Source organism: Pelmatolapia mariae, linkage group LG22 (assembly GCF_036321145.2).
Source record: "Pelmatolapia mariae isolate MD_Pm_ZW linkage group LG22, Pm_UMD_F_2, whole genome shotgun sequence".
In the NCBI taxonomy this organism is placed as follows: Eukaryota; Metazoa; Chordata; class Actinopteri; order Cichliformes; family Cichlidae; genus Pelmatolapia; species Pelmatolapia mariae.
The window spans coordinates 8,647,366-8,660,103 of NC_086245.2; the positions used below are offsets into that span (position 1 = coordinate 8,647,366).

A 12,738-nucleotide genomic window follows, 5' to 3' on the forward strand; every position below is an offset into this window, starting at 1 on the left:
AGACCATTGTTTCATCTTACCTTCCACAAAATCTAAAGTGTTCTGAACGTGTTTGGAGCTTCCTAACAGCAAGCTGACCACTGAAACCAGAAACTGAAGTTGTGTGTTGATCATGTTGACAATGGGCCTTAAAGTTACCCCTAGTTTGTGGATTTGTGGTAAGACATAGCTGTAGCTTCCCTGGGTATAATCTGTTGCATGAGGTCCAGTCAGTAGCGGCGTCCTGCTCCATCTGCTTCAGATCGTGTCACCCTTTTCCTGCAGCCACCACCTGGACCTTATTTTCAGGGCTTATTTCAGAATCATTTTCTCATCAGTCGGGTTTAATAAAACTGTACACCTACCTTTCACAAGAAGTATTCTTCTCTGCTTTAGTGGTTTCTTAGACAAACTCTTCACCCACTCATCCACATCCTCAGTGCGAGTCTGGCATACATCGCTCTGCCTGCAGCCGAGGTCCTCGTTCATAGTATGCTGAAGTACATCAAACTTCTCCCTGGGGGCTATGACTTCATGATTTGCTGGATGAGCCTTCTCAGTGAATTCAATCACCTGTTGAAAACCTTTCTCATCAGAATCTGCATTGAATCATTGAATCTGTTCTGCTTTAGATTTAAACACATCGATTGCGTTTGTTTGTCTGCATCTGAAGCTGAAACTCGGGTGGTTCCTGTAGTCTGCCATCTCCAGTGACATTTGCTCATACCCACGTATCAGTTTTAGGCAGTTCTTACACAGGTGAGGCAAAATATCATCATACATTCCCAACAATTCAGGTAGGGTGGCCGACCTCAGGCATGCCTTTTTCCACACCACAACAGGTGTAAACAATTGGCAATTAAGCTGTGGCAACACCCAGAGACTCTTGCACTGGCACTGCAAGGCGAGTAGTTTCAGAGAGATGTAGCACAGGGAAATCCCAGAACCTTACAGACAGTAGAGTTGTTAGTATGCACATCTAACGTACACCTTTCAGGACCTGGATTATTAATTATGACTATTAATATAAGTGATTATAGTCCCACTTATTTTAGGATAATTAAAGTTAAACTAAATTAAGTTAAACTAACTCAAAAGAAGAAGACGAGAGAATCAGCGATGAGTAAAGGAGGACGAGAGCGAGGTAAAGTCAGTGAGGGAACAGGTAAATAAACAGGAATCTTTTAATCTGAGTGAAGGCTACACATATCATCCTAATTATTTCAGATTCTGCGGGTCTGCAGACTCAGATGTTTGCCCTGCTCACAAACAAACATAAGATTTATGACCACAGTTAATATAAAGAGCTCGTGGTCTCAGTTTGCTCTTCAGTTATCTTATTGAGTACAGCATGTGGTTCATTCTGCAATTTGTGGTCCCATTAGAGTCAATCGGAAGGAAACAACGGCACAGCTGCTCTGTGATTTTACACCACAAGAGTTGTGTTTTCTCTTCCTCAATTCACAACTCTGTCCTCACAAACAGACAGCCTCGGTGGCTAAAGGTCCAACTTTTATTTACACTCTGTGCTCACAAATGAAAGTCAAACAATAAAATTATGAACACCAGAGATGTTGAAATGTCAATTCTAAGATGAACATGATCACCATGTAGTTAACAGACACTAACTAAATTTCCTAGAAGCTCTTTCAATATAATCTCAATCTATATTAGAAGCATCAATTTTATGGTTTTGTATGCCTTTATGTTCAGGAATGAGACACAGAAAAGGACAGGGTGTTATTTGGTGTCCATCTGGAGGCAGATGTGCTGATATGATACAGAAACAAGTCCCATGCAGAGAGCTACAGGAGGGCTCGGTCATCTAGATCAGCAGTGATATTGTAATTCCCCTATTTATTACTGGGTATCATCATTTACAGCTCTGAGTCACTCCCAGGCCTGATTGGAAAGAACCAATTCAAAGCGTGACCCAAAGCGAGAACCAGAAAAGGGAGTCTGTTCATCCCAGCATCCCAGACCATTTGACAAACTCATGTGAGACCGAAGAATCAGTCGATTTGAAAATAAACTCATGTCATGATTCACGACTTGCAGTAAAATCACTTCCTCTGCTGGCGCTTCAGTCACATTAATCACCCCATACAGACTGTGCAGTCGCCTGACAGCATCCGTTTCCCCTCAGACCGTTTCCACATGGATGAAGCCTGAGAACCAGAGAGCGCTTTGAAAACATTCTGACTGATGTGTCCGTCCTGTCTGCTTTTACAGGACAGAATGGTGCGATCCTGTTGTGCTTTAAAGGCTTGTTGTCCTTGAGCCAAGAAGCACCTGAATGGACTGCAGTCTGCTGTTTGAAAACATTAGTCTGCACACAGAGCTCAGAAAATGTGAGCATTTTTATTAGGCGCACAAATAAGTGTAGATATCTCTGAGTTAGCATCTTACATTTACAGACATTTTCTTCAGTAAGTCATTCGAAGATGCTTCAAAGATGCTTAGTGTGATTAGTGAAGAAATCCTCAGATGTGATGCTGCTCAATGCTTTATATACAAACTACAAGAAATGCCCGGAAAGGTGCATTTGTGACTAATATTAATGAATAAAATACGTTTGTAAGATTTTCTACTTACATTAGTTCTGCTGGATGTTTCTTCCTGTTAAAAAGGAGTTTTTCCTTCCCACTGTCACCAAAGCACTTGTTCATAGGGGGTCTAATCATTGCTGGGCTTTTCTCTGTTTTCCTTGTATTATTGTAGGATTTTTAGCTCACAATAAAAAGCACCTTGAGGTGACTGTTGTTGTGATTTGGTTCTATTTAAATAAAATTGAATTGGATTACATCTGTATTATACACATTTTTAAATTAAAACTAAACTCTAATGCAGCTTCACACATGTGACATGCTGATGACCGACTCACATTTTCCTTCGGGGACACTTAGATTTTCCTTCTAGCACCACACAGACACACCCACACACATAAACACACTCCTCCTCCGCTGACTTTCTCTGACGTTCACAAACACATGTCGCATGAACCGCCCGCGCAGCATAAACTGAACCGGTGAACAGGTGAGATCTCTCAGGCGTTTGGCCGCTTCAGCTGGACTCTCTCTGACATCCGCCTGGCGCTGTACAGAGACACTCCCATCCCCACCGCGGCCATCGTCATGGCGATGGGATCAATGAGGCTGCTCTGCGGCTGAATCTGGACCTCACCCGACATCTGCCTCTGTGGACGGGGTGGACACACAGGTGAAGAAAGGCTGTTAAAATATTCTTACTGCTCACTGAGTGTTTTCCTTTCAGTCACCCAGGGGCTGCTATAGTGAGACACTAATGACGTAAGCTTTCAGTGAATGCTCCACTTGGGTAATAATTCATCTGGCTGATGGCAGCTTTAATTGTTTATGCTGTCCAATAAAGTTAAATTCAATAAAACAAAGTAAAAAGCCCCAGAAGGTGCTTTCATTTCCACACCTTAAATGAGACACTTAACTGGGACGAAATATGTGATGGTTACATCATATATAACTTCTCTGGTTAGGTTTAGGAAAGGTCGTGGTTTGGGGTAAAATTAACCCTTTTACCACTGATGATGATGAGTTGGAAGTGACAGATTTGTCTCATTAGTGTGTGTCAGGGCACAAATGCTTGCTTTGACAAAACAGCACCAGTGTTGGGGAGTAACGGAATACATGTACCGCCGTTACGTATTTAAAATACAAAATATGAGTAACTGTATTCCGTTACATTTACCGTTTAACTGTATTCCGTTACAGTTACCGTTTAAAAGGTGGTATTTAGAATACAGTTACTTTGTTGAAATAAATGGATTACACGGCGGTACTTTCCTGTTTCATATTGTGGCGGGTCAGGACTGTTTGGGTTTTGTTTGACAGCTATGTTCTGTTGTTCCAGGCGGCAGCGTTACAGTCGCCATGGTTACAGGGCGACTCTCTCTCTCTCTCTGCAACTGTGTGTTTCCTGGGTGAGAGAGCGCCTTTTTGTTGTTGTTGTTGTTGTTGTTGTTGTTGTGCTAAGCTGATAAGGAGCGGATACACCCTGTCTTTTCCTGGTTGCCAATCTCCGCTAATAGCCGGTTAATATTAATGTTAGCTTAATGGCTAATAATAATGTTCAGGGCACTTTGAACTTGAACGTTCTAAACTTTCTGGAATGAATGAAACTCAAAGCCACGCCTACTGTGACATCATTCCTTTGAAGTGTAAGATTAAAGGCATGTGAGGGCTTAAATACCTGTCAGGTAACAACCACTGCACCAACTGCACCTAGCGTTGAAAACACATTTGAACAAAATTAATTTATTCATTCAGTAGGCTTATAAAAAACATCTAAAGGTTTCGCTATACCTTTTTTATCAATTAGGCAAGACAACAACTAACTGCTCCTAGCGTTGAAAACACATTTAAACAAAATTATTTGTCAATTCAATAGGCTTCTAAGAATCGCCAACCCAATCTGTCTATAAAAATGTGGCGCTCAGTATTCAGCCGCACAACTTCTTCAGACACTGATGGCTTTGAGGTGCTTGACAGCTGTTATTGTGAGCCTGATGGGTTCCTTTTACCGATTTTTGATTCCAGAGATGAACAGTTACCCACCTCTGAAACAACTGAGGTTCCCGAAAATCCCGAACCAAATGACCAGTACAGTCATACAATTCCTTCAGATACTGATGTCTTTGATTGTACAGAATATTATTTTGAAGATGATGGGCCCGTTTTCCCGATTATTGATTCCGGAAATGAACAGTTAACCACCTCTGAAACAACTGAGGTTCCTACAAGTAGTGGTGTCTGTGAAACTCCTCAACCAAGAGAACAGTGCAGTACTTCAGATGCTGATATCTTTGAGCTTGACGAATATTATATAGATCCCGATGGGCTTGTTTTACCGATTTGTGATTCCGGAGATGAACACCTACACACCTCTGAAACAACAGAGGTTCCTAAAAGCAGTGATGTTGATGGATCTGAGGAGAATGATAATGTTGTTAGAGGAAGTCTTCAAAGAGAGGAAGGAGAAACAATTTTTTCCCGAGTTCAAACAAGCATTTCAGCTCTTTCTTCCTTTATCATGGCTCCAGTTGAGTCTGTGGGCCGAGGAGTAATTTATGTCACCGGCCAAATCCTTAATATTGGTCGAGCACCATTTACCTCACCCACGAGTGAATCTAGTGAACTGTCTCCCACTTCTGAAACAGTTGAGGTTTCTACAACCAACGTTTCCGTAAACACCAATGAAAATGAAGACAGTGTTTCTGTAGATACACATGAAAATGAACAGTCACCTTCTGAAACAGCTGAGTCTCCTACAACCAGTGTTCATATGAACAACTCTGAACATGAACAGTCTCCCACCAGTGAAACACAGGTTCCTACAACCAGTGTTCATATGAACAACTCTGAACATGAACAGTCTCCCACCAGTGAAACACAGGTTCCTACAACCAGTGTTCATATGAACAACGTTGAACAGGAACAGTCTCCCACCAGTGAAACACATGTTCCTACAACCAGTGTTCATATGAACAACGTTGAACAGGAACAGTCTCCCACCAGTGAAACACATGTTCCTACAACCAGTGATGTTCACGAAAGACCTCAGCCAGGAGAAGGGTATACTTTAAATGAAACAAACAACCCTCCTTCTCTAGCTAGTATTGGTTCAAAAATGTTTAAGGACAACTGGGTGATGGATAATGTACGCAGCTGGGCATCTTTGTTTGAACCGAAAAGGGAAGAAACGATTGTATACAGATTTAAAAGTCCGCAAAGCAATGAACAGTCGCCCTCTGAAACAACTGAGGTTATCAAAACCATTGTTTCTGTAGATACACGTGAAAGTGAACAGTCCTCCACCGCAAAAAGAGTTGTATATTCAAGGGACCAGTTTATTACGCCCGACTCAGCGGAGGTTCCTACAACCAGTGTTCATATGAACAACTCTGAAGATGAACAGTCTCCCACCAGTGAAACACAGGTTCCTACATACAGTGTTTCTGTAGATACACATGAAAATGAACAGTCACCTTCCGAAACAGCTGAGGTTCCTACAACCACTGTTTATATGAACAACTCTGATGAAGACACTTCAACTAGTGACAGTTACAGCACTGATTTATTCAATGTTTACCTTCCAGAACCTTCAGATATTAACAGATCTGAGGAGAATGAACAAACGAGCAATGCAAGTATTTTTTCCAGAGTTTACAGAAACCTTTCAGCTTTGTATTCATTTATTAGAGCTCCAGTTGAGTCTCTGGGACAAGGAGTACTTTTCGTCATCAGGCCCATCCTTACCTTTTGTGGAGCACCATTTACCTTATTGTTCAATCTGTGCTCGGCAATTACTCGGCGTATGTTTCCCCGGACCCACAGACGAATTTCATCCCTAATTCCTGCACTGAGAAGATTCTTACTTGCACATTGTTGTGCAATTGTTCAAATTTTTTTCTTTCATGTATTGACAATTGCATTTGTAATATTCTTCGGCATGAAAAGATCTAATTAGTTCAATCACTAATTCTAGCAAACAAACACCAATTGCTATAGCAACATTTTCACATGAAATTCAATATCCTTAGCATATAATAACATCACAATTATCCCCCAGCCAGTCGCAGCAGATGGCTGCTCCTATGAGTCTGGTTCTGCTAGAGGTTTCTCTCTGTTAAAAGTGAGTTTTTCCTCTCCACTGTCGCCTTAGTGCTTACTCATAGGAGATCATTTGATTGCTGGGGTTTTCTCTTTAATACTGTGTGGTTTTAACCTTACAGTATAAAGAGCTTTGAAGTGCCTGTTGTAACTTGGCACTATTAGATAGACTTCAATAGGCTTCAACTGACAAAACATTGCAAAAATAAAAACTAAATACATCAATAAATAATGGTGTGCATTTGTTTATTCTTTCTATACTAGGGTAAGTGCTCAAACTTATGGGTTATAATTGTAACCCATAATTGAAAAAAATATGTAGCTTTTAACAGATCATTCTTGTAATAAATGTGACTGTGCTGAGTGGCAGTGGCACTGTGCACAGGATAAAGCCTCTTGATTTTAGTGTCATGTAGAACTACATTCAGGCCAAAGATTGCATTAAGTAACATCAGTGTTTTGATCTTTTTGGTTTTGTTTTTCTCATAAGGTTATTTTAAAGTTTTAGAGCTATTTATATTGGTTTCCCTGGTTTTAAACACAAAATTTAAGCTCTTCATTTACCTGTACGGGTACTGAAGGCCACTCGAGGTCACTTTACTCAACGTTACATTCATCAGTAACTTCCTTGTCAAATGCCAAATGCTAATGCTTGCCAGATTAAATAGGCTTGATAAGGGACAATACGTTTTGTTCTTAATATCAGATTATGTTATCTGTCATGTCTTTTTCATCACTTGTATTTTATTGATGAGACCTTTGATGGGGCAGTAGCAAATACTCAAAGATTAACTGGTGATTTCTACAGTGTTTTTACTGGCTGGTCTCTTGGTATGTTATCTTTGGTGAATAAAACAAAATCACTGCAAAGAGCAATGAGGCGGTACCGTTACTGAGACACTGAGCTCAGGCAGAGTGAAAGAAAGCATGTTTCCAGCATCCAAAACAGCAGCGCTGTTCCTGTGACCTCTATTAAAACCTTTACTTGGGAAAAGGGAGTCATTCATAAAAGCATCCTCCAGAAGTTGAATTAAAATATGCAGATGAACTGTTAATCTTGTTTGATAACATGTTTAAATGATGCAGCTTAATGAAGGCCGACAGCAGTTGTACTATTTTACATTGGAGCGAACAAGGGTGAGTCTATTTTTTTCAAGGTTTAACAACATTTTTCACATTGAAAGTGAAATAATATAAAATACTGTCTCAATTAAATTGTGTTAATATTTAAAAATACAAAGACTATAGCTTTTTTCATAAGCCAATAAAAATGTGCCATTTGCGGCCCACGTCACCTCTACTTGCGGCCCGCATATTGATGTGAAGAAATATTTTTAAAAAACTATTATATGAAAAATGATTTAATACGACGGCAGAATGCTACAGGCATAGCTCTAAAGAATGTAGCCTGATGGGCAGTGTAGTCCGTGCTGCAGGGAGAATGGACTGCCATACCCGTTATGTGTCTGTGAGCAAGAGGAGGGAGAAAAAGGATAGTGGAAAAGTATGAGCTGTCATCGAGCAAAAACGGGAGCTGGAAGCATGTAAATATAATAATAACCACTGCAGCCAAGAAGAGTGCCTGACGAGCCCAGTTGTAAGTAAGCTATTAAGACTCGACTGTACGCTGTGTTCGTGTTTTCCTCCGAAAACAGTAAGTTCCGTTGGAGCAGTCTTTCAACACCTCTCTCTGTCTCTCGCAAGCAAAGTTGACCCAGACAACAAAGTAAAGCTATTTTTCGGCTACGAGCCCGACACGGAACCTGACGTATTAGCCAGAGGTCCCTTTACTATGGTTCGGAGCTGCGGACCTTCAGTAATAGTAATAAATCACACAGCAATAGTACATTTACGTAGTTGTAAACAGCATGATAATATATTAAGTAATCCAAAGTATTCAGAATACGTTACTCTCATTGAGTAACGTAACGGAATACGTTACAGAATACATTTTGGGGCATGTATTCTGTAATCTGTAATGGAATACATTTTAAAAGTAACCTTCCCAACACTGAACAGCACTAATAACGGTAATAAAAATGTGTGGGCATAAAGAACACAAATGAATCCTGATCCCTTTATTTTCCTGGTAACATTTCACTAATGTAAAAATAACCAACACAAATGACCAAACCGTGATATCTAATCAGTCCTCACACACCCTCCATAACCGATTCCATCTCCCCGTGGACCAGCATTGTTTCTCGTTTATTATTAATAAATACCCTCTAGCTGGGTCTTAGTTTGTTTGTTTCTGTATTTCTTTAGTCTTTTCAGTCTTGAGTTCTTTGTTCGAGTTACTGTATATATCAGAGTTTATTAGTTTGCTCAGATTTTGTCCCCATGTTAAGTTTACGTTTGTGTTTCACTATTTGGTTATGATTGCTTACTTCCTGTTCAACTTTAGTAGTCATCTTCCGTGACTCGTAATCAGTTTTACTTCCTCCCCTGTGATTGTGCTGATTGTCTTCCCACTCCCTTTCAACATGTAAATTAATCAGAACAGTAGCTATATTGAAATGTATTGATTTTTTTGTATAGTAGTTTTTTCTCTCTCTTATTTTCTTTTCTAAATGTACCTGTATGTTGTTTACATGTTTGAAATAAATTACCAATCAATCAATCAGTCTGCACCTACTTCTTGTTTTTCAATGCTGTGCTCACATCCCCGATTGCATTTCTGTGTATACACAGCGCCGTCTCAGCCATCAGTCCTTTGCCTCACTGTCTCTTTTGCATGTCTTCAGTTAGTTTTCAATTTTTTAATTTTCAGACTGGATTAATAAAATATAATCATTGTTAAAATAACAAGTTTTAAACTCTTTCCAACTTCACTACAGTAGCAAACATCATAACCTGTCATCTGTGCATCTGTTGGACACGCCCAGGAGTCCACATAACTCCACCCTTTAGGCATGACAGACCTACCTCCTTACCACCAGACACAACCTGCTTTACTGCAGTTTTTTTCCAACTACTTTAATATAGCTTAAATTAACAGTATATGAAGGAATTCAATTAGACACAAAAAGTGTGATTTAATCGTCCGATGGGCCAATGGAGGGAAAAAGTTTTCCTGAACCACTGATGTGTCTTTGATCTGTGAGCGATTAAAGATCAAATTTATATAAAGTAAAGGCTAAAGAAGAAGTCACTCATTTTTTATGAAGGTGAACATTAAATCTACTCACCTACCTCACCACCATTTTTAATACTTTTGATAACTGAGCAGGACGACAGCATCAGTTATTTTTCTGTTGCTGGAGTCTGAACAGCTTATATAACCTAAGCCCTCCTGAGATGGAGCTTTCTGAACATCCTGTCCACTGCTGCTGTTTTTCATAGTCTAAAGTATTAAAAATGTATAGAAACCATAAAATATTAATTCAGACTTTGATTTGCTTCATGATAACGACAGCTAGAAGACTTTTCTGTGCACACACGTTTACTGATGAAGAACCACTTAATGATGAAACATGGATGTAATCAGGAATTAAGAGTCACAAACCTGGAGGAGGCGGAAGTATCCCGGTGTCAGTCTTCCCAGTCTGATGATCATTCCTGCTGCCTCAGTTTCTCAGACGGGAGAGGAGCTTCCTGCAGGAGACGAAAACTCCCATCACTCTTACTGTTTTCATTAAGTGAGCATTGTTAGATGAGATTTATGCAGACAGTACGGCTCAGTTTCCCAGACATGGACTTAGATTTAAAACATTTTTCAGAGGAGATCTTCAGTGAAATTTTCTTTTAATTTAGGAGTAGGCTCACTCAGTGTCTGGCAAACTGGCTGAATATATCACGGTTGTTTTGGATGCCTTCACTGTTTGATGGGAAAAGCCCAAAAATTAAAACTAGATGCATTTTACAAAAAAATAAGGGGAGAAAAGACACATTTTTTCTTCCATATCTCATTTATCCTGCTGTGACACCCTCCGATTTATCTCAAGGAGAACTTAATCTTCTTGATAGAAATCAGTGACTTTAAAAACAGATTTCTGCCTCATTTTGAACTGCCTGGTTTATTTGAGGATGTTTTTAATAGATATATATTTAAACCATACACAAGAGAAGTAAATCTCTGTGTAGAAGTCAACACTTTTTAATTTTATTTTGAGCTATTCATTGTAACAAACCTAATACGTTGCAGACAACGTAAAACTGTCTTTAACCCAACTAGTTTAGTCATATTGAGGTAATTCAAACTGATATCACAGCCTTACATATGTTTTGTCAAATAAACTTCAGTTTCAAAGCCACTAAAGCAAGGAAATGTTTGAGGATATTAATTTTTTATTAACATCAATACCTTATTTTAAGTCTTCTTGTTTAGTATTTCTAAGGCTTACACTGTGTGACCCTTTAATAAACAGTTTATAACACATTTTAAAATGTTTTTGGACGTATTTGCCTTAAGCAGAAGCTAACTGATGACAGTAAAAGCTGTAATTCTATAAACTTTTACTTTATCACTTTAACAGCTTCATTATAATGTGTTATAAACCATTTATTGTTGTGTCTCCACAGCATCATCAGCCTATTCAGGTAAAACATATCAGTCTCACAGTTTGAAGTTAGGATGTCCTTGTGGAGTTGATGAGCATCCAGTTGGGATCCAGACGTGCATTCATCGACGGCAGACGGACCTCCGGCCCCGTGAAGCCCCTCGGCAGTCTGAGCAAACAGCGGGCAGCCTGACGTGCTGAAGAGGGTCCTGTGTGTCCCTGCTCTTTTGTACAGTGTGCCACACAAACACTCGCAGCGCCGCATGAAAAGCTCTGGCCTGTCAGGGGTGATTTGGCCATCCAGCCAGTGAAACGGGTGAGAGCGGAGAGAGGAGAAGAAGAAGAGGTCGCTCTGTGCAGCATGTTGCACGCTTGAAGGAACATGTGTGTTAATGCACTGCAGTCACTTATGTAACCCAAAAAAGATAAAATACTTTTTAACAACCCAGCAGTAAAAAGTTTCATTTTTACAGCCAAAAAAACTGCAAGCTGCAGCATTTAATGAGAGCGTTAACCTCGAGTGGATGTAAACACACTGTGGGTTTATTATGTTTGAAGGTACAGTGATGTTACATAATGCAGCGGAGTCTATGAGGCCACATTGATTGTTCAGGCTCTCTTTGTTCGTGGTGCAGGAGTGGTTACATAAATGCAGGATGAAAACATATTTTATTTTTAAAGATTATTGTTAATAAACCTAATTACGTTATTAGTTTTGATGGAAAAACCACAATTATTTGAAAAAAAAAAAACCCAACAATTTGAATTTAAAACAGATTGTACATGAATGCTCTGTGCACTGAAATAAGTCATGTTAGCTCCAAAGGAAAGCCAAGTTACTGCTTCTGACAGTCACGCTGAGAGGACTTGAAAAATATGTAAAGAAATAAAAATATAATAGTCTGGTTATGGCTCAGATAAGCCTTCAGGAAATTAAAGTAAGCCAGTGTAACGTTGTCTGAAAGGACAGAGACTGTGTGTGTGTGTGCCTGTATAAAGGGCTGTGGTGGTGGGCTAGACTACAAGGTGTTGATTGTACACATGGAGTGACCTCACGTCTGCATCTGCTGCATCCCTCTAGAGCCACAGGAACCAGAAATATAAACACAGCATCTTTCTTGAATTATTTTTATTTCATCTTTCTTGTTTTCTCTTCCTGACAAGTTGGCTTTACTGTTTTAGCCTTAGTTTTTAGATCTTGGTCTGTATTTTGCTTCGGTTCCTATTTTGATTTTAGACTGTCCCAATCTGTTCTCGTCTTTTTTGTTCATGTTTTCATGTTTAATGTGAGTTCTCTCGTCTCTGTGTTTAGTACGTGTCTTTTTTTAATGGATGCTTGTTTCTGCCACAGAAGAAGAAAAAAAAAAACATTTTGCCAGGCAGAGCAAAGGTAAAATTTTAAGCCATTTTCTTTTTGAGTTAACAACCCAAAATTGTGTTTTTTTAGATGGTGGATACAAACTTCCATACCTTCACGTTGTTTCCTCTTCATTTTCCTTGTGTTTTGCTCTGGAGTTTTGCCCCCACCCACCCGTCCTGTATGAGTCTTCACCTGTCTAATCCCTAATCGTCACTCTGTCTATAAATACACCTCGCACTCAAAACAATGGTGC

The 12,738-nt window shown here is 39.6% G+C and overlaps 1 long non-coding RNA gene across 1 annotated transcript; it reads right to left on the minus strand.

Moving 5' to 3' along the window:
* Window positions 1-2,321: 2,321 nt before the first annotated feature.
* On the minus strand, window positions 2,322-11,435 carry LOC135932800 (uncharacterized). Its single transcript, XR_010573643.1, has 3 exons — window positions 11,186-11,435; window positions 10,132-10,220; window positions 2,322-3,175 (listed from the first exon to the last, which is right to left on the minus strand). It is a non-coding gene; the product is annotated as an uncharacterized LOC135932800 (long non-coding RNA).
* Between the last annotated feature and the right edge of the window lie 1,303 nt (window positions 11,436-12,738).